Below are 20,521 nucleotides of genomic sequence, written 5' to 3'. Positions count from 1 at the left end.
GAGCCGGATCGCTGGGGGTTGTAGTCTCAATGTGGCAGTGACCCAGTCCGTGCCCAGGGCGGTCAAACCAGTGGCAGTCTATAGGTAAGAACAATGTCCGACTACGCCACCCGTGGATTGCGGTCAGTGGGGACCGCCGCTGCGCTGCCGACCGCTGAGGCTGATGTTGTTTGCGCAGCCGAGTATGGGATAACTTCCCACGGGAGAAGTATTGCCTCAGGGCAGCTAAGGTGGATGATGGGAGTGATGGTGTGAGCGTCCCAGTAGTAATGGTGCTGGTGCAGCAAGGAATCACAGAGACGTGTGGTGCAGTTCAGGGTCTTCACTGATGGTATAAAGCAGACCCTCCCGGGAGTACTGGTTAGCAGTAGGGGCCTGGTCAGTCTGTGAGCAAGCAGGATCTCCCCTGGCCAGGTGGAGTTGTAGGCCTCCCCGACTATCTGCACTCTTTCCTGGCTACCTTGCTCTATGCGGGTAGAAGTATCCCACGTCCCTGAGTATACCGTGTGGTGCTCACCCATATGGCCGGTGACTTGGGGACTTCCGTCAGCCTTCGCTTCATGATGGCGGTGCTGGTCCCTTGCTTGTGAACGTGCCTTCGGGTTTCTATGGCCAGAGGACATGGAATCCCCTGCCGGTTGGATTCTGCTGCTGGACCTTGATGTCCCCACAGCCTCGGACTCCGTGTCCGGTATTAGTGTCTTCAGCCAAGGCGAGCTCTCTAGCTTCCAGCCTCTGGCACACGCTCCTACTCCTATAGAGCTCCAGCTGTCACTTTCCCTTTCCAGGCTCTGACTACCCTAATAACGCCCCAGACCCAGTTTATAAGGCAGATTCCTCCCCTCCAAAGTCTGGGCGGGCAGTGTTGCATACTTAGGGGTCCTGACGAGAGAAACCTCTCACTTGCTCTCAGACATAATATCTCTATTACTGTGGCAACCAGACCCCTGGGGTGTCACATAAGCCCGACATCCCGGTGTGATTTCGCAGTTCCACGGGTCAAATCGCTGTATTATCTAGTTTTAGGCCTTTGGTGTCTAAAAAAAAAGGAGTTTGAGTGTGTCGCTCACCGTTCAGCCGCAAATATCTCTATTTAAAAAAGTGTGGTATACCCCAGTAAACAATAACTGTGGTTTTGCCATCCCACGGTAAAAAAATCTATATTATTCAGCTTTTGGTAGTTTTTTCCATAAAGAAAAACAGTAGTGTCTCCTGACTGTTGTGACACAAAAATATATCTGTTGAAAATAGTCTTGTGTAGGCCCGACATCCCAGTGTGGTTTCGCAGTTCCACGGGTCAAATCGCTGTACTATCCAGTTTTGGGCCTTTGGTATCTAAAAAAAAGCAGTTTGAGTGTGTCGCTCACTGTTCAGCCGCAAATATCTCTATTTAAAAAAGTGTGGTATACCCCAGTAAACAATAACTGTGGTTTTGCCATCCCACGGTAAAAAATCTCTGTTATTCGGCTTTTGGTAGTTTTTTCCGTAAAGAAAAACAGTAGTGTCTCCTGACTGTTGTGACACAAAAATATATCTGTTGAAAATAGTCTTGTGTAGGCCCGACATCCCAGTGTAGTTTCGCAGTTCCACGGGTCAAATCGCTGTACTATCCAGTTTTGGGCCTTTGGTATCTAAAAAAAAAGCAGTTTGAGTGTGTCGCTCACTGTTCAGCTGCAAATATCTCTATTTAAAAAAGTGTGGTATACCCCAGTAAACAATAACTGTGGTTTTGCCATCCCACGGTAAAAAATCTCTATTATTCAGCTTTTGGTATATTTTCCGTAAAGAAAAACAGTAGTGTCTCCTGACTGTTGTGACACAAAAATATATCTGTTGAAAATAGTCTTGTGTAGGCCCGACATCCCAGTGTGGTTTCGCAGTTCCACGGGTCAAATCGCTGTACTGTCCAGTTCTGGGCCTTTGGTATCTTAAAAAAAAGCAGTTTGAGTGTGTCGCTCATTGTTCAGCCGTAAATATCTTTATTTAAAAATGTGTGGTATACCCCAGTAAACAATAACTGTGGTTTTGCCATCCCACGGTAAAAAATCTCTATTATTCAGCTTTTGGTATTTTTTTCCGTAAAGAAAAACAGTAGTGTCTCCTGACTGTTGTGACACAAAAATATATCTGTTGAACATAGTCTTGTGTAAGCCCGACATCCCAGTGTGGTTTCGCAGTTCCACGGGTCAAATCACTGTACTATCCAGTTTTGGGCCTTTGGTATCTAAAAAAAAGGAGTTTGAGTGTGTCTCTCACTGTTCAGCCGCAAATATCTCTATTTAAAAAAGTGTGGTATACCCCAGTAAACAATAACTGTGGTTTTGCCATCCCACGGTAAAAAATCTCTATTATTCAGCTTTTGGTAGTTTTTTCCGTAAAGAAAAACAGTAGTGTCTCCTGACTGTTGTGACACAAAAATATATTTGTTGAAAATAGTCTTGTGTAGGCCCGACATCCCAGTGTGGTTTCGCAGTTCCACGGGTCAAATCGCTGTACTATCCAGTTTTGGGCCTTTGGTATCTAAAAAAAAGCAGTTTAAGTGTGTCGCTCACTGTTCAGCCGCAAATATCTCTATTTAAAAAAGTGTGGTATACCCCAGTAAACAATAACTGTGGATTTGCCATCCCTCGGTAAAAAATCTCTATTATTCAGGTTTTGGTAGTTTTTTCCGTAAAGAAAAACAGTAGTGTCTCCTGACTGTTGTGACACAAAAATATATCTATTGAAAATAGTCTTCTGTAGGCCCGACATCCCAGTGTGGTTTCGCAGTTCCACGGGTCAAATCGCTGTACTATCCTGTTTTGGGCCTTTGGTATCTAAAAAAAAAGCAGTTTGAGTGTGTCGCTCACTGTTCAGCCGCAAATATCTCTATTTAAAAAAGTGTGGTATACCCCAGTAAACAATAATTGTGGTTTTGCCATCCCACGGTAAAAAATCTCTATTATTCAGCTTTTGGTAGTTTTTTCCGTAAAGAAAAACAGTAGTGTCTCCTGACTGTTGTGACACAAAAATATATCTGTTGAAAATAGTCTTGTGTAGGCCCGACATCCTAGTGTGGTTTCGCAGTTCCACGGGTCAAATCGCTGTACTATCCAGTTTTGGGCCTTTGGTATCTAAAGAAAAAGCAGTTTGAGTGTGTCGCTCACTGTTCAGCCGCAAATATCTCTATTTAAAAAAGTGTGGTATACCCCAGTGAACAATAACTGTGGTTTTGCCATCCCATGGTAAAAAATCTGTATTTTTCAAGTTTTGGTATATTTTCCGTAAAGAAAAACAGTAGTGTCTCCTGACTGTTGTGACACAAAAATATATCTGTTGAAAATAGTCTTGTGTAGGACCGACATCCCAGTGTGGTTTCGCAGTTCCATGGGTCAAATCGCTCTACTATCCAGTTTTGGGCCTTTGGTATCTAAAAAAAAAGCAGCATGAGTGTGTCGCTCACTGTTCAGCCGCAAATATCTCTATTTTAAAAAGTGTGGTATACCCCAGTAAAAAATAACTGTGGTTTTGCCATCCCACGGTAAAAAATCTCTATTATTCAGCTTTTGGTAGTTTTTTCCGTAAAGAAAAACAGTAGTGTCTCCTGACTGTTGTGACACCAAAATATATCTGTTGAAAATAGTCTTGTGTAGGCCCGACATACCAGTGTGGTTTCGCAGTTCCACGGGTCAAATCACTGTACTATCCAGTTTTTGGCCTTTGGTATCTAAAAAAAAATCAGTTTGAGTGTGTCGCTCACTGTTCAGCCGCAAATATCTATATTTAAAAAAGTGTGGTATACCCCAGTAAACAATAACTGTGGTTTTGCCATCCCACGGTAAAAAATCTCTATTATTCAGCTTTTGGTAGTTTTTTCCGTAAAGAAAAACAGTAGTGTCTCCTGACTGTTGTGACACAAAAATATATCTGTTGAAAATAGTCTTGTGTAGGCCCGACATCCCAGTGTGGTTTCGCAGTTCCATGGGTCAAATCGCTGTACTATCCAGTTTTGGGCCTTTGGTATCTAAAAAAAAAGCAGCTTGAGTGTGTCGCTCACTGTTCAGCCGCAAATATCTCTATTTAAAAAAGTGTGGTATACCCCAGTAAACAATAACTGTGGTTTTGCCATCCCACGGTAAAAAATCTCTATTATTCAGCTTTTGGTAGTTTTTTCCGTAAAGAAAAACAGTAGCGTCTCCTGACTGTTGTGACACAAAAATATATCTGTTGAAAATAGTCTTGTGTAGGCCCGACATACTAGTGTGGTTTCGCAGTTCCACGGGTCAAATCGCTGTACTATCCAGTTTTTGGCCTTTGGTATCTAAAAAAAAGCAGTTTGAGTGTGTCGCTCACTGTTCAGCCGCAAATATCTCAATTTAAAAAAGTGTGGTATACCCCAGTGAACAATAACTGTGGTTTTGCCATCCCACGGTAAAAAATCTGTATTTTTCAGGTTTTGGTATATTTTCCGTAAAGAAAAACAATAGTGTCTCCTGACTGTTGTGACATAAAAATATATCTGTTGAAAATAGTCTTGTGTAGGCCCGACATCCCAGTGTGGTTCCGCAATTCCATGGGTCAAATCGCTGTACTATCCAGTTTTGGGCCTTTGGTATCTAAAAAAAAAGCAGTTTGAGTGTGTCGCTCACTGTTCAGCCGCAAATATCTCTATTTTAAAAAGTGTGGTATACCCCAGTAAGCAATAACTGTGGTTTTGCCATCCCACGATAAAAAATCTCTATTATTCAGCTTTTGTTTTTTTTTTTCCGTAAAGAAAAACACTAGTATCTCCTGACTGTTGTGACACAAAAATATATCTGTTGAAAATAGTCTTGTGTAGGACTGACATACCAGTGTGGTTTCGCAGTTCCACGGGTCAAATCGCTGTACTATCCAGTTTTTGGCCTTTGGTATCTAAAAAAAAGCAGTTTGAGTGTGTCGCTCACTGTTCAACCGCAAATATCTCTATTTAAAAAAGTGTGGTATACCCCAGTGAACAATAACTGTGGTTTTGCCATCCCTCGGTAAAAAATCTGTATTTTTCAGGTTTTGGTATATTTTCCGTAAAGAAAAACAGTAGTGTCTCCTGACTGTTGTGACACAAAAATATATCTGTTGAAAATAGTCTTGTGTAGGCCCGACATCCCAGTGTGGTTTCGCAGTTCCATGGGTCAAATCGCTCTACTATCCAGTTTTGGGCCTTTGGTATCTAAAAAAAAAGCAGCTTGAGTGTGTCGCTCACTGTTCAGCCGCAAATATCTCTATTTTAAAAAGTGTGGTATACCCCAGTAAACAATAACTGTGGTTTTGCCATCCCACGGTAAAAAATCTCTATTATTCAGCTTTTGGTAGTTTTTTCCGTAAAGAAAAACAGTAGTGTCTCCTGACTGTTGTGACACCAAAATATATCTGTTGAAAATAGTCTTGTGTAGGCCCGACATACCAGTGTGGTTTCTCAGTTCCACGGGTCAAATCACTGTACTATCCAGTTTTTGGCCTTTGGTATCTAAAAAAAAATCAGTTTGAGTGTGTCGCTCACTGTTCAGCCGCAAATATCTATATTTAAAAAAGTGTGGTATACCCCAGTAAACAATAACTGTGGTTTTGCCATCCCACGGTAAAAAATCTCTATTATTCAGCTTTTGGTAGTTTTTTCCGTAAAGAAAAACAGTAGCGTCTCCTGACTGTTGTGACACAAAAATATATCTGTTGAAAATAGTCTTGTGTAGGCCCGACATACCAGTGTGGCTTCGCAGTTCCACGGGTCAAATCGCTGTACTATCCAGTTTTTGGCCTTTGGTATCTAAAAAAAAATCAGTTTGAGTGTGTCGCTCACTGTTCAGCCGCAAATATCTCTATTTAAAAAAGTGTGGTATACCCCAGTAAACAATAACTGTGGTTTTGCCATCCCGCTTTAAAACATCTCTATAATTCAGGTTTTGGTATATTTTCCATAAAGAAAAACAGTAGTGTCTCCTGACTGTTGTGACACAAATATATATCTGTTGAAAATAGTCTTGTGTAGGCCCGACATCCCAGTGTGGTTTCGCAGTTCCATGGGTCAAATCGCTGTACTATCCAGTTTTGGGCCTTTGGTATCTAAAAAAAAAGCAGTTTGAGTGTGTCGCTCACTGTTCAGCCGCAAATATCTCTATTTAAAAATTGTGGTATACCCCAGTAAACAATAACTGTGGTTTTGCCATCCCACGGTAAAAAATCTCTATTATTCAGGTTTTGGTATATTTTCCGTAAAGAAAAACAGTAGTGTCTCCTGACTGTTATGACACAAAAATATATCTGTTGAAAATAGTCTTGTGTAGGCCCGACATCCCAGTGTGGTTTCGCAGTACCACGGGTCAAATCGCTGTACTATCCAGTTTTGGGCCTTTGGTATCTAAAAAAAAAGCAGTTTGAGTGTGTCGCTCACTGTTCAGCCGCAAATATCTATATTTAAAAAAGTGTGGTATACCCCAGTAAACAATAACTGTGGTTTTGCCATCCCACGGTAAAAAATCTCTATTATTCAGCTTTTGGTAGTTTTTTCCGTAAAGAAAAACAGTAGTGTCTCCTGACTGTTGTGACACAAAAATATATCTGGTGAAAATAGTCTTGTGTAGGCCCGACATCCCAGTGTGGTTTCGCAGTTCCATGGGTCAAATCGCTGTACTATCCAGTTTTGGGCCTTTGGTATCTAAAAAAAAAGCAGCTTGAGTGTGTCGCTCACTGTTCAGCCGCAAATATCTCTATTTTAAATAGTGTGGTATACCCCAGTAAACAATAACTGTGGTTTTGCCATCCCACGTTAAAAAATCTCTATTTTTCAGCTTTTGGTAGTTTTTTCCGTAAAGAAAAACAGTAGCGTCTCCTGACTGTTGTGACACAAAAATATATCTGTTGAAAATAGTCTTGTGTAGGCCCGACATACCAGTGTGGTTTCGCAGTTCCACGGGTCAAATCGCTGTACTATCCAGTTTTTGGCCTTTGGTATCTAAAAAAAAGCAGTTTGAGTGTGTCGCTCACTGTTCAGCCGCAAATATCTCTATTTAAAAAAGTGTGGTATACCCCAGTGAACAATAACTGTGGTTTTGCCATCCCACGGTAAAAAATCTGTATTTTTCAGGTTTTGGTATATTTTCCGTAAAGAAAAACAATAGTGTCTCCTGACTGTTGTGACATAAAAATATATCTGTTGAAAATAGTCTTGTGTAGGCCCGACATCCCAGTGTGGTTCCGCAGTTCCATGGGTCAAATCGCTGTACTATCCAGTTTTGGGCCTTTGGTATCTAAAAAAAAAGCAGTTTGAGTGTGTTGCTCACTGTTCAGCCGCAAATATCTCTATTTTAAAAAGTGTGGTATACCCCAGTAAGCAATAACTGTGGTTTTCCATCCCACGATAAAAAATCTCTATTATTCAGCTTTTGTTTTGTTTTTTCCGTAAAGAAAAACACTAGTATCTCCTGACTGTTGTGACACAAAAATATATCTGTTGAAAATAGTCTTGTGTAGGACTGACATACCAGTGTGGTTTCGCAGTTCCACGGGTCAAATCGCTGTACTATCCAGTTTTTGGCCTTTGGTATCTAAAAAAAAGCAGTTTGAGTGTGTCGCTCACTGTTCAGCCGCAAATATCTCTATTTAAAAAAGTGTGGTATACCCCAGTGAACAATAACTGTGGTTTTGCCATCCCACGGTAAAAAATCTGTATTTTTCAGGTTTTGGTATATTTTCCGTAAAGAAAAACAGTAGTGTCTCCTGATTGTTGTGACACAAAAATATATCTGTTGAAAATAGTCTTGTGTAGGCCCGACATCCCAGTGTGGTTTCGCAGTTCCATGGGTCAAATCGCTCTACTATCCAGTTTTGGGCCTTTGGTATCTAAAAAAAAAGCAGCTTGAGTGTGTCGCTCACTGTTCAGCCGCAAATATCTCTATTTTAAAAAGTGTGGTATACCCCAGTAAACAATAACTGTGGTTTTGCCATCCCACGGTAAAAAATCTCTATTATTCAGCTTTTGGTAGTTTTTTCCGTAAAGAAAAACAGTAGTGTATCCTGACTGTTGTGACACCAAAATATATCTGTTGAAAATAGTCTTGTGTAGGCCCGACATACCAGTGTGGTTTCTCAGTTCCACGGGTCAAATCACTGTACTATCCAGTTTTTGGCCTTTGGTATCTAAAAAAAAATCAGTTTGAGTGTGTCGCTCACTGTTCAGCCGCAAATATCTATATTTAAAAAAGTGTGGTATACCCCAGTAAACAATAACTGTGGTTTTGCCATCCCACGGTAAAAAATCTCTATTATTCAGCTTTTGGTAGTTTTTTCCGTAAAGAAAAACAGTAGTGTCTCCTGACTGTTGTGACACAAAAATATATCTCTTGAAAATAGTCTTGTGTAGGCCCGACATCCCAGTGTGGTTTCGCAGTTCCATGGGTCAAATCGCTGTACTATCCAGTTTTGGGCCTTTGGTATCTAAAAAAAAGCAGCTTGAGTGTGTCGCTCACTGTTCAGCCGCAAATATCTCTATTTTAAAAAATGTGGTATACCCCAGTAAACAATAACTGTGGTTTTGCCATCCCACGGTAAAAAATCTCTATTATTCAGCTTTTGGTAGTTTTTTCCGTAAAGAAAAACAGTAGCGTCTCCTGACTGTTGTGACACAAAAATATATCTGTTGAAAATAGTCTTGTGTAAGCCCGACATCCCAGTGTGGTTTCGCAGTTCCACGGGTCAAATCACTGTACTATCCAGTTTTGGGCCTTTGGTATCTAAAAAAAAGGAGTTTGAGTGTGTCTCTCACTGTTCAGCCGCAAATATCTCTATTTAAAAAAGTGTGGTATACCCCAGTAAACAATAACTGTGGTTTTGCCATCCCACGGTAAAAAATCTCTATTATTCAGCTTTTGGTAGTTTTTTCCGTAAAGAAAAACAGTAGTGTCTCCTGACTGTTGTGACACAAAAATATATTTGTTGAAAATAGTCTTGTGTAGGCCCGACATCCCAGTGTGGTTTCGCAGTTCCACGGGTCAAATCGCTGTAGTATCCAGTTTTGGGCCTTTGGTATCTAAAAAAAAGCAGTTTAAGTGTGTCGCTCACTGATCAGCCGCAAATATCTCTATTTAAAAAAGTGTGGTATACCCCAGTAAACAATAACTGTGGATTTGCCATCCCTCGGTAAAAAATCTCTATTATTCAGGTTTTGGTAGTTTTTTCCGTAAAGAAAAACAGTAGTGTCTCCTGACTGTTGTGACACAAAAATATATCTATTGAAAATAGTCTTCTGTAGGCCCGACATCCCAGTGTGGTTTCGCAGTTCCACGGGTCAAATCGCTGTACTATCCTGTTTTGGGCCTTTGGTATCTAAAAAAAAAGCAGTTTGAGTGTGTCGCTCACTGTTCAGCCGCAAATATCTCTATTTAAAAAAGTGTGGTATACCCCAGTAAACAATAATTGTGGTTTTGCCATCCCACGGTAAAAAATCTCTATTATTCAGCTTTTGGTAGTTTTTTCCGTAAAGAAAAACAGTAGTGTCTCCTGACTGTTGTGACACAAAAATATATCTGTTGAAAATAGTCTTGTGTAGGCCCGACATCCTAGTGTGGTTTCGCAGTTCCACGGGTCAAATCGCTGTACTATCCAGTTTTGGGCCTTTGGTATCTAAAGAAAAAGCAGTTTGAGTGTGTCGCTCACTGTTCAGCCGCAAATATCTCTATTTAAAAAAGTGTGGTATACCCCAGTGAACAATAACTGTGGTTTTGCCATCCCATGGTAAAAAATCTGTATTTTTCAAGTTTTGGTATATTTTCCGTAAAGAAAAACAGTAGTGTCTCCTGACTGTTGTGACACAAAAATATATCTGTTGAAAATAGTCTTGTGTAGGACCGACATCCCAGTTTGGTTTCGCAGTTCCATGGGTCAAATCGCTCTACTATCCAGTTTTGGGCCTTTGGTATCTAAAAAAAAAGCAGCATGAGTGTGTCGCTCACTGTTCAGCCGCAAATATCTCTATTTTAAAAAGTGTGGTATACCCCAGTAAACAATAACTGTGGTTTTGCCATCCCACGGTAAAAAATCTCTATTATTCAGCTTTTGGTAGTTTTTTCCGTAAAGAAAAACAGTAGTTTCTCCTGACTGTTGTGACACCAAAATATATCTGTTGAAAATAGTCTTGTGTAGGCCCGACATACCAGTGTGGTTTCGCAGTTCCACGGGTCAAATCACTGTACTATCCAGTTTTTGGCCTTTGGTATCTAAAAAAAAATCAGTTTGAGTGTGTCGCTCACTGTTCAGCCGCAAATATCTATATTTAAAAAAGTGTGGTATACCCCAGTAAACAATAACTGTGGTTTTGCCATCCCACTTTAAAACATCTCTATAATTCAGGTTTTGGTATATTTTCCATAAAGAAAAACAGTAGTGTCTCCTGACTGTTGTGACACAAATATATATCTGTTGAAAATAGTCTTGTGTAGGCCCGACATCCCAGTGTGGTTTCGCAGTTCCATGGGTCAAATCGCTGTACTATCCAGTTTTGGGCCTTTGGTATCTAAAAAAAAAGCAGTTTGAGTGTGTCGCTCACTGTTCAGCCGCAAATATCTATATTTAAAAAAGTGTGGTATACCCCAGTAAACAATAACTGTGGTTTTGCCATCCCACGGTAAAAAATCTCTATTTTTCAGCTTTTGGTAGTTTTTTCCGTAAAGAAAAACAGTAGCGTCTCCTGACTGTTGTGACACAAAAATATATCTGTTGAAAATAGTCTTGTGTAGGCCCGACATACCAGTGTGGTTTCGCAGTTCCACGGGTCAAATCGCTGTACTATCCAGTTTTTGGCCTTTGGTATCTAAAAAAAAGCAGTTTGAGTGTGTCGCTCACTGTTCAGCCGCAAATATCTCTATTTAAAAAAGTGTGGTATACCCCAGTGAACAATAACTGTGGTTTTGCCATCCCACGGTAAAAAATCTGTATTTTTCAGGTTTTGGTATATTTTCCGTAAAGAAAAACAATAGTGTCTCCTGACTGTTGTGACATAAAAATATATCTATTGAAAATAGTCTTGTGTAGGCCCGACATCCCAGTGTGGTTCCGCAGTTCCATGGGTCAAATCGCTGTACTATCCAGTTTTTGGCCTTTGGTATCTAAAAAAAAAGCAGTTTGAGTGTGTTGCTCACTGTTCAGCCGCAAATATCTCTATTTTAAAAAGTGTGGTATACCCCAGTAAGCAATAACTGTGGTTTTCCATCCCACGATAAAAAATCTCTATTATTCAGCTTTTGTTTTGTTTTTTCCGTAAAGAAAAACACTAGTATCTCCTGACTGTTGTGACACAAAAATATATCTGTTGAAAATAGTCTTGTGTAGGACTGACATACCAGTGTGGTTTCGCAGTTCCACGGGTCAAATCGCTGTACTATCCAGTTTTTGGCCTTTGGTATCTAAAAAAAAGCAGTTTGAGTGTGTCGCTCACTGTTCAGCCGCAAATATCTCTATTTAAAAAAGTGTGGTATACCCCAGTGAACAATAACTGTGGTTTTGCCATCCCACGGTAAAAAATCTGTATTTTTCAGGTTTTGGTATATTTTCCGTAAAGAAAAACAGTAGTGTCTCCTGACTGTTGTGACACAAAAATATATCTGTTGAAAATAGTCTTGTGTAGGCCCGACATCCCAGTGTGGTTTCGCAGTTCCATGGGTCAAATCGCTCTACTATCCAGTTTTGGGCCTTTTGTATCTAAAAAAAAAGCAGCTTGAGTGTGTCGCTCACTGTTCAGCCGCAAATATCTCTATTTTAAAAAGTGTGGTATACCCCAGTAAACAATAACTGTGGTTTTGCCATCCCACGGTAAAAAATCTCTATTATTCAGCTTTTGATAGTTTTTTCCGTAAAGAAAAACATTAGTGTATCCTGACTGTTGTGACACCAAAATATATCTGTTGAAAATAGTCTTGTGTAGGCCCGACATACCTGTGTGGTTTCTCAGTTCCACGGGTCAAATCACTGTACTATCCAGTTTTTGGCCTTTGGTATCTAAAAAAAAATCAGTTTGAGTGTGTCGCTCACTGTTCAGCCGCAAATATCTATATTTAAAAAAGTGTGGTATACCCCAGTAAACAATAACTGTGGTTTTGCCATCCCGCTTTAAAACATCTCTATAATTCAGGTTTTGGTATATTTTCCATAAAGAAAAACAGTAGTGTCTCCTGACTGTTGTGACACAAATATATATCTGTTGAAAATAGTCTTGTGTAGGCCCGACATCCCAGTGTGGTTTCGCAGTTCCATGGGTCAAATCGCTGTACTATCCAGTTTTGGGCCTTTGGTATCTAAAAAAAAAGCAGTTTGAGTGTGTCGCTCACTGTTCAGCCGCAAATATCTCTATTTAAAAAAGTGTGGTATACCCCAGTAAACAATAATTGAGGTTTTGCCATCCCATGGTAAAAAATCTCTATTATTCAGCTTTTGGTAGTTTTTTCCGTAAAGAAAATCCGTAGTGTCTCCTGACTGTTGTGACACAAAAATATATCTGTTTAAAATAGTTTTGTGTAGGCCCAACTTCCCAGTGTGGTTTCGCAGTTCCACAGGTCAAATCGCTGTACTATCCAGTTTTGGGCCTTTGGTGTCTAAACAAAAAGCAGTTTGAGTGTGTCGCTCACTGTTCAGCCGCAAATATCTCTATTTAAAAAAGGGTGGTATACCCCAGTAAACAATAACTGTGGTTTTGCCATCCCACGTTAAAAAATCTCTATTCTTCAGCTTTTGGTAGTTTTTTCCGTAAAGAAAAACAGTAGTGTCTCCTGACTGTTGTGACACAAAAATATATCTGTTGAAAATAGTCCTGTGTAGGCCCGACATCCCAGTGTGGTTTCGCAGTTCCATGGGTCAAATCGCTGTACTATCCAGTTTTGGGCCTCTGGTATCTAAAAAAAAAGCAGTTTGAGTGTGTCGCTCACTGTTCAGCCGCAAATATCTCTATTTAAAAAAGTGTGGTATACCCCAGTAAACAATAACTGTGGTTTTGCCATCCCACGGTAAAAAATCTCTATTATTCAGGTTTTGGTATATTTTCCGTAAAGAAAATCCGTAGTGTCTCCTGACTGTTGTGACACAAAAATATATCTGTTTAAAATAGTTTTGTGTAGGCCCAACTTCCCAGTGTGGTTTCGCAGTTCCACAGGTCAAATCGCTGTACTATCCAGTTTTGGGCCTTTGGTGTCTAAACAAAAAGCAGTTTGAGTGTGTCGCTCACTGTTCAGCCGCAAATATCTCTATTTAAAAAAGGGTGGTATACCCCAGTAAACAATAACTGTGGTTTTGCCATCCCACGGTAAAAAATCTCTATTATTCAGCTTTTGGTAGTTTTTTCCGTAAAGAAAAACAGTAGTGTCTCCTGACTGTTGTGACACCAAAATATACCTGTTGAAAATAGTCTTGTGTAGCCCCGACATCCCAGTGTGGTTTCTCAGTTCCACGGGTCAAATCGCTGTACTATCCATTTTTGGGCCTTTGGTATCTAAAAAAAAAGCAGTTTGAGTGTGTCGCTCACTGTTCAGCCGCAAATATCTCTATTTAAAAAAGTGTGGTATACCCCAGTAAACAATAACTGTGGTTTTGCCATCCCACGGTAAAAAATCTCTATTATTCAGGTTTTCGCATATTTTCCATAAAGAAAAACAGTAGTGTCTCCTGACTGTTGTGACACAAAAATATATCTGTTGAAAATAGTCTTGTGTAGGCTCGACATCCCATTGTGGTTTCGCAGTTCCACGGGTCAAATCGCTGTACTATCCAGTTTTGGGCCTTTGGTATCTAAACAAAAAGCAGTTTGAGTGTGTCGCTCACTGTTCAGCCGCAAATATCTCTATTTAAAAAAGTGTGGTATACCCCAGTAAACAATAACTGTGGTTTTGCCATCCCACGGTAAAAAATCTCTATTATTCAGGTTTTGGTAATTTTTTCCGTAAAGAAAAACCGTAGTGTCTCCTGACTGTTGTGACACAAAAATATACCTGTTGAAAATAGTATTGTGTAGGCCCGACTTCCCAGTGTGGTTTCGCAGTTCCACGGGTCAAATCGCTGTACTATCCAGTTTTCTGCCTTTGGTATCTAAACAAAAAGCAGTTTGAGTGTGTCGCTCACTGTTCAGCCGCAAATATCTCTATTTAAAAAAGTGTGGTATACCCCAGTAAACAATAACTGTGGTTTTGCCATCCCACGGTAAAAAATCTCTATTATTCAGGTTTTCGTATATTTTCCGTAAAGAAAAACAGTAGTGTCTCCTGACTGTTGTGACACAAAAATATATCTGTTGAAAATAGTCTTGTGTAGGCCCGACATCCCAGTGTGGTTTCGCAGTTCCTTGGGTCAAATCACTGTACTATCCAGATTTGGGCCTTTGGTATCTAAGAAAAAAGCAGTTTGAGTGTGTCGCTCACTGTTCAGCCACAAATATCTCTATTTAAAAAAGTGTGGTATACCCCAGTAAACAATAACTGTGGTTTTGCCATCCCACGGTAAAAAAATCTCTATTATTCAGGTTTTGGTATATTTTCCGTAAAGAAAAACAGTAGTGTCTCCTGACTGTTGTGACACAAAATATATCTGTTGAAAATAGTCTTGTGTAGGCCCGACATCCCAGTGTGGTTTCGCAGTTCCACGGGTCAAATCGCTGTACTATCCAGTTTTGGGCCTTTGGTATCTAAACAAAAAGCAGTTTGAGTGTGTCGCTCACTGTTCAGCCGCAAATATCTCTATTTAAAAAAGTGTGGTATACCCCAGTAAACAATAACTGTGGTTTTGCCATCCCACGGTAAAAAATCTCTATTATTCAGCTTTTGGTAGTTTTTTCCGTAAAGAAAAACAGTAGTGTCTCCTGACTGTTGTGACACAAAAATATATCTGTTGAAAATAGTCTTGTGTAGGCCCGACATACCAGTGTGGTTTCGCAGTTCCACGGGTCAAATCGCTGTACTATCCAGATTTGGGCCTTTGGTATCTAAGAAAAAAGCAGTTTGAGTGTGTCGCTCACTGTTCAGCCGCAAATATCTCTATTTAAAAAAGTGTGGTATACCCCAGTAAACAATAACTGTGGTTTTGCCATCCCACGGTAAAAAATCTCTATTATTCAGGTTTTGGTATATTTTCCGTAAAGAAAAACAGTAGTGTCTCCTGACTGTTGTGACACAAAAATATATCTGTTGAAAATAGTCTTGTGTAGGCCCGACATCCCAGTGTGGTTTCGCAGTTCCATAGGTCAAATCGCTGTACTATCCAGTTTTGGGCCTTTGGTATCTAAAAAAAACGCAGTTTGAGTGTGTCGCTCACTGTTCAGCCGCAAATGTCTCTATTTAAAAAAGTGTGGTATACCCCAGTAAACAATAACTGAGGTTTTGCCATCCCACGGTAAAAAATCTCTATTATTCAGCTTTTGGTAGTTTTTTCCGTAAAGAAAATCCGTAGTGTCTCCTGACTGTTGTGACACAAAAATATATCTGTTGAAAATAGTCTTGTGTAGGCCCAACTTCCCAGTGTGGTTTCGCAGTTCCACGGGTCAAATCGCTGTACTATCCAGTTTTGGGCCTTTGGTGTCTAAACAAAAAGCAGTTTGAATGTGTCGCTCACTGTTCAGCCGCAAATATCTCTATTTAAAAAAGTGTGGTATACCCCAGTAAACAATAACTGTGGTTTTGCCATCCCACGTTAAAAAATCTCTATTCTTCAGCTTTTGGTAGTTTTTTCCGTAAAGAAAAACAGTAGTGTCTCCTGACTGTTGTGACACAAAAATATATCTGTTGAAAATAGTCCTGTGTAGGCCCGACATCCCAGTGTGGTTTGGCAGTTCCATGGGTCAAATCGCTGTACTATCCAGTTTTGGGCCTCTGGTATCTAAAAAAAAAGCAGTTTGAGTGTGTCGCTCACTGTTCAGCCGCAAATTTCTCTATTTAAAAAAGTGTGGTATACCCCAGTAAACAATAACTGTGGTTTTGCCATCCCACGGTAAAAAATCTCTATTATTCAGCTTTTGGTAGTTTTTTCCGTAAAGAAAAACCGTAGTGTCTCCTGACTGTTGTGACACAAAAATATATCTGTTGAAAATAGTCTTGTGTAGGCCCAAGTTCCCAGTGTGGTTTCGCAGTTCCATGGGTCAAATCGCTGTACTATCCAGTTTTGGGCCTTTGGTATCTAAAAAAAAGCAGTTTGAGTGTGTCGCTCACTGTTCAGCCGCAAATATCTCTATTCAAAAAAGTGTGGTATACCCCAGTAAACAATAACTGTGGTTTTGCCATCCCACGGTAAAAAATCTCTATTATTCAGCTTTTGGTAGTTTTTTCCGTAAAGAAAAACAGTAGTGCCTCCTGACTGTTGTGACACCAAAATATATCTGTTGAAAATAGTCTAGTGTAGCCCCGACATCCCAGTGTGGTTTCGCAGTTCCACGGTTCAAATCGCTGTACTATCCATTTTTGGGCCTTTGGTATCTAAAAAAAAAGCAGTTTGAGTGTGTCGCTCACTGTTCAGCCGCAAATATCTCTATTTAAAAAAGTGTGGTATACCCCAGTAAACAATAACTGTGGTTTTGCCATCCCACGGTAAAAAATCTCTATTATTCAGGTTTTCGTATATTTTCCATAAAGAAAAACAGTAGTGTCTCCTGACTGTTGTGACACAAAAATATATCTGTTGAAAATAGTCTTGTGTAGGCTCGACATCCCATTGTGGTTTCGCAGTTCCACGGGTCAAATCGCTGTACTATCCAGTTTTGGGCCTTTGGTATCTAAACAAAAAGCAGTTTGAGTGTGTCGCTCACTGTTCAGCCGCAAATATCTCTATTTAAAAAAGTGTGGTATACCCCAGTAAACAATAACTGTAGTTTTGCCATCCCACGGTAAAAAATCTCTATTATTCAGCTTTTGGTAGTTTTTTCCGTAAAGAAAAACCGTAGTGTCTCCTGACTGTTGTGACATAAAAATATACCTGTTGAAAATAGACTTGTGTAGGCCCGACTTCCCAGTGTGGTTTCGCAGTTCCACGGGTCAAATCGCTGTACTATCCAGTTTTGGGCCTTTGGTATCTAAAAAAAAAGCAGTTTGAGTGGGTCGCTCACTGTTCAGCCGCAAATATCTCTATTTAAAAAAGTGTGGCATACCCCAGTAAACAATAACTGAGGTTTTGCCATCCCACGGTAAAAAATCTCTATTATTCAGGTTTTCGTGTATTTTCCGTAAAGAAAAACAGTAGTGTCTCCTGACTGTTGTGACACAAAAATATATCTGTTGAAAATAGTCTTGTGTAGGCCCGACATCCCAGTGTGTTTTTGCAGTTCCATGGGTCAAATCACTGTACTATCCAGATTTGGGCCTTTGGTATCTAAGAAAAAAGCAGTTTGAGTGTGTCGCTCAGTGTTCAGCCACAAATATCTCTATTTAAAAAAGTGTGGTATACCCCAGTAAACAATAACTGTGGTTTTGCCATCCCACGGTAAAAAATCTCTATTATTCAGGTTTTGGCATATTTTCCGTAAAGAAAAACAGTAGTGTCTCCTGACTGTTGTGACACAAAAATATATCTGTTGAAAATAGTCTTGAGTAGGCCCGACATCCCAGTGTGGTTTCGCAGTTCCACGGGTCAAATCGCTGTACTATCCAGTTTTGGGCCTTTGGTATCTAAACAAAAAGCAGTTTGAGTGTGTCGCTCACTGTTCAGCCGCAAATATCTCTATTTAAAAAAGTGTGGTATATCCCAGTAAACAATAACTGTGGTTTTGCCATCCCACATTAAAAAATCTCTATTCTTCAGCTTTTGGTAGTTTTTTCCGTAAAGAAAAACAGTAGTGTTTCCTGACTGTGACTGTTGTGACACAAAAATATATCTGTTGAAAATAGTCTTGTGTAGGCCCGACATCCCAGTGTGGTTTCGCAGTTCCACGGTTCAAATCGCTGTACTATCCATTTTTGGGCCTTTGGTATCTAAAAAAAAAAGCAGTTTGAGTGTGTCGCTCACTGTTCAGCCGCAAATATCTCTATTTAAAAAAGTGTGGTATACCCCAGTAAACAATAACTGTGGTTTTGCCATCCCACGGTAAAAAATCTCTATTATTCAGGTTTTCGTATATTTTCCATAAAGAAAAACAGTAGTGTCTCCTGACTGTTGTGACACAAAAATATATCTGTTGAAAATAGTCTTGTGTAGGCTCGACATCCCATTGTGGTTTCGCAGTTCCACGGGTCAAATCGCTGTACTATCCAGTTTTGGGCCTTTGGTATCTAAACAAAAAGCAGTTTGAGTGTGTCGCTCACTGTTCAGCCGCAAATATCTCTATTTAAAAAAGTGTGGTATACCCCAGTAAACAATAACTGTGGTTTTGCCATCCCACGGTAAAAAATCTCTATTATTCAGCTTTTGGTAGTTTTTTCCGTAAAGAAAAACAGTAGTGTCTCCTGACTGTTGTGACACAAAAATATACCTGTTGAAAATAGTCTTGTGTAGGCCCGACTTCCCAGTGTGGTTTCGCAGTTCCACGGGTCAAATCGCTGTACTATCCAGTTTTGGGCCTTTGGTATCTAAAAAAAAAGCAGTTTGAGTGTGTCGCTCACTGTTCAGCCGCAAATATCTCTATTTAAAAAAGTGTGGCATACCCCAGTAAACAATAACTGAGGTTTTGCCATCCCACGGTAAAAAATCTCTATTATTCAGGTTTTCGTGTATTTTCCGTAAAGAAAAACAGTAGTGTCTCCTGACTGTTGTGACACAAAAATATATCTGTTGAAAATAGTCTTGTGTAGGCCCGACATCCCAGTGTGGTTTTGCAGTTCCATGGGTCAAATCACTGTACTATCCAGATTTGGGCCTTTGGTATCTAAGAAAAAAGCAGTTTGAGTGTGTCGCTCATTGTTCAGCCGCAAATATCTCTATTTAAAAAAGTGTGGTATACCCCAGTAAACAATAACTGTGGTTTTGCCATCCCATGGTAAAAAATCTCTATTATTCAGGTTTTGGTATATTTTCCGTAAAGAAAAACAGCAGTGTCTCCTGACTGTTGTGACACAAAAATATATCTGTTGAAAATAGTCTTGTGTAGGCCCGACATCCCAGTGTGGTTTCGCAGTTCCACGGGTCAAATCGCTGTACTATCCAGTTTTGGGCCTTTGGTATCTAAACAAAAAGCAGTTTGAGTGTGTCGCTCACTGTTCAGCCGCAAATATCTCTATTTAAAAAAGTGTGGTATATCCCAGTAAACAATAACTGTGGTTTTGCCATCCCACATTAAAAAATCTCTATTCTTCAGCTTTTGGTAGTTTTTTCCATAAAGAAAAACAGTAGTGTTTCCTGACTGTGACTGTTGTGACACAAAAATATATCTGTTGAAAATAGTCTTGTGTAGGCCCGACATCCCAGTGTGGTTTTGCAGTTCCATGGGTTAAATCGCTGTACTATCCAGTTTTGGGCCTTTGGTATCTAAAAAAAACGCAGTTTGAGTGTGTCGCTCACTGTTCAGCCGCACATATCTCTATTTAAAAAAGTGTGGTATACCCCAGTAAACAATAACTGTGGTTTTGCCATCCCACCGTAAAAAATCTCTATTATTCAGGTTTTGGTATATTTTCCGTAAAGAAAAACAGTAGTGTCTCCTGACTGTTGTGACACAAAATATATCTGTTGAAAATAGTCTTGTGTAGGCCCGACATCCCAGTGTGGTTTCGCAGTTCCACGGGTCAAATCGCTGTACTATCCAGTTTTGGGCCTTTGGTATCTAAACAAAAAGCAGTTTGAGTGTGTCGCTCACTGTTCAGCCGCAAATATCTCTATTTAAAAAAGTGTGGTATACCCCAGTAAACAATAACTGTGGTTTTGCCATCCCACGGTAAAAAATCTCTATTATTCAGCTTTTGGTAGTTTTTTCCGTAAAGAAAAACAGTAGTGTCTCCTGACTGTTGTGACACAAAAATATATCTGTTGAAAATAGTCTTGTGTAGGCCCGACATACCAGTGTGGTTTCGCAGTTCCACGGGTCAAATCGCTGTACTATCCAGATTTGGGCCTTTGGTATCTAAGAAAAAAGCAGTTTGAGTGTGTCGCTCACTGTTCAGCCGCAAATATCTCTATTTAAAAAAGTGTGGTATACCCCAGTAAACAATAACTGTGGTTTTGCCATCCCACGGTAAAAAATCTCTATTATTCAGGTTTTGGTATATTTTCCGTAAAGAAAAACAGTAGTGTCTCCTGACTGTTGTGACACAAAAATATATCTGTTGAAAATAGTCTTGTGTAGGCCCGACATCCCAGTGTGGTTTCGCAGTTCCATAGGTCAAATCGCTGTACTATCCAGTTTTGGGCCTTTGGTATCTAAAAAAAACGCAGTTTGAGTGTGTCGCTCACTGTTCAGCCGCAAATGTCTCTATTTAAAAAAGTGTGGTATACCCCAGTAAACAATAACTGAGGTTTTGCCATCCCACGGTAAAAAATCTCTATTATTCAGCTTTTGGTAGTTTTTTCCGTAAAGAAAATCCGTAGTGTCTCCTGACTGTTGTGACACAAAAATATATCTGTT

Source organism: Phyllobates terribilis, unplaced genomic scaffold, assembly GCF_046119375.1.
Source record: "Phyllobates terribilis strain yellow unplaced genomic scaffold, ASM4611937v1 Scaffold_4__5_contigs__length_816908805, whole genome shotgun sequence".
Lineage (NCBI taxonomy): Eukaryota > Metazoa > Chordata > Amphibia > Anura > Dendrobatidae > Phyllobates > Phyllobates terribilis.
This window is presented reverse-complemented; position numbering follows the sequence as displayed.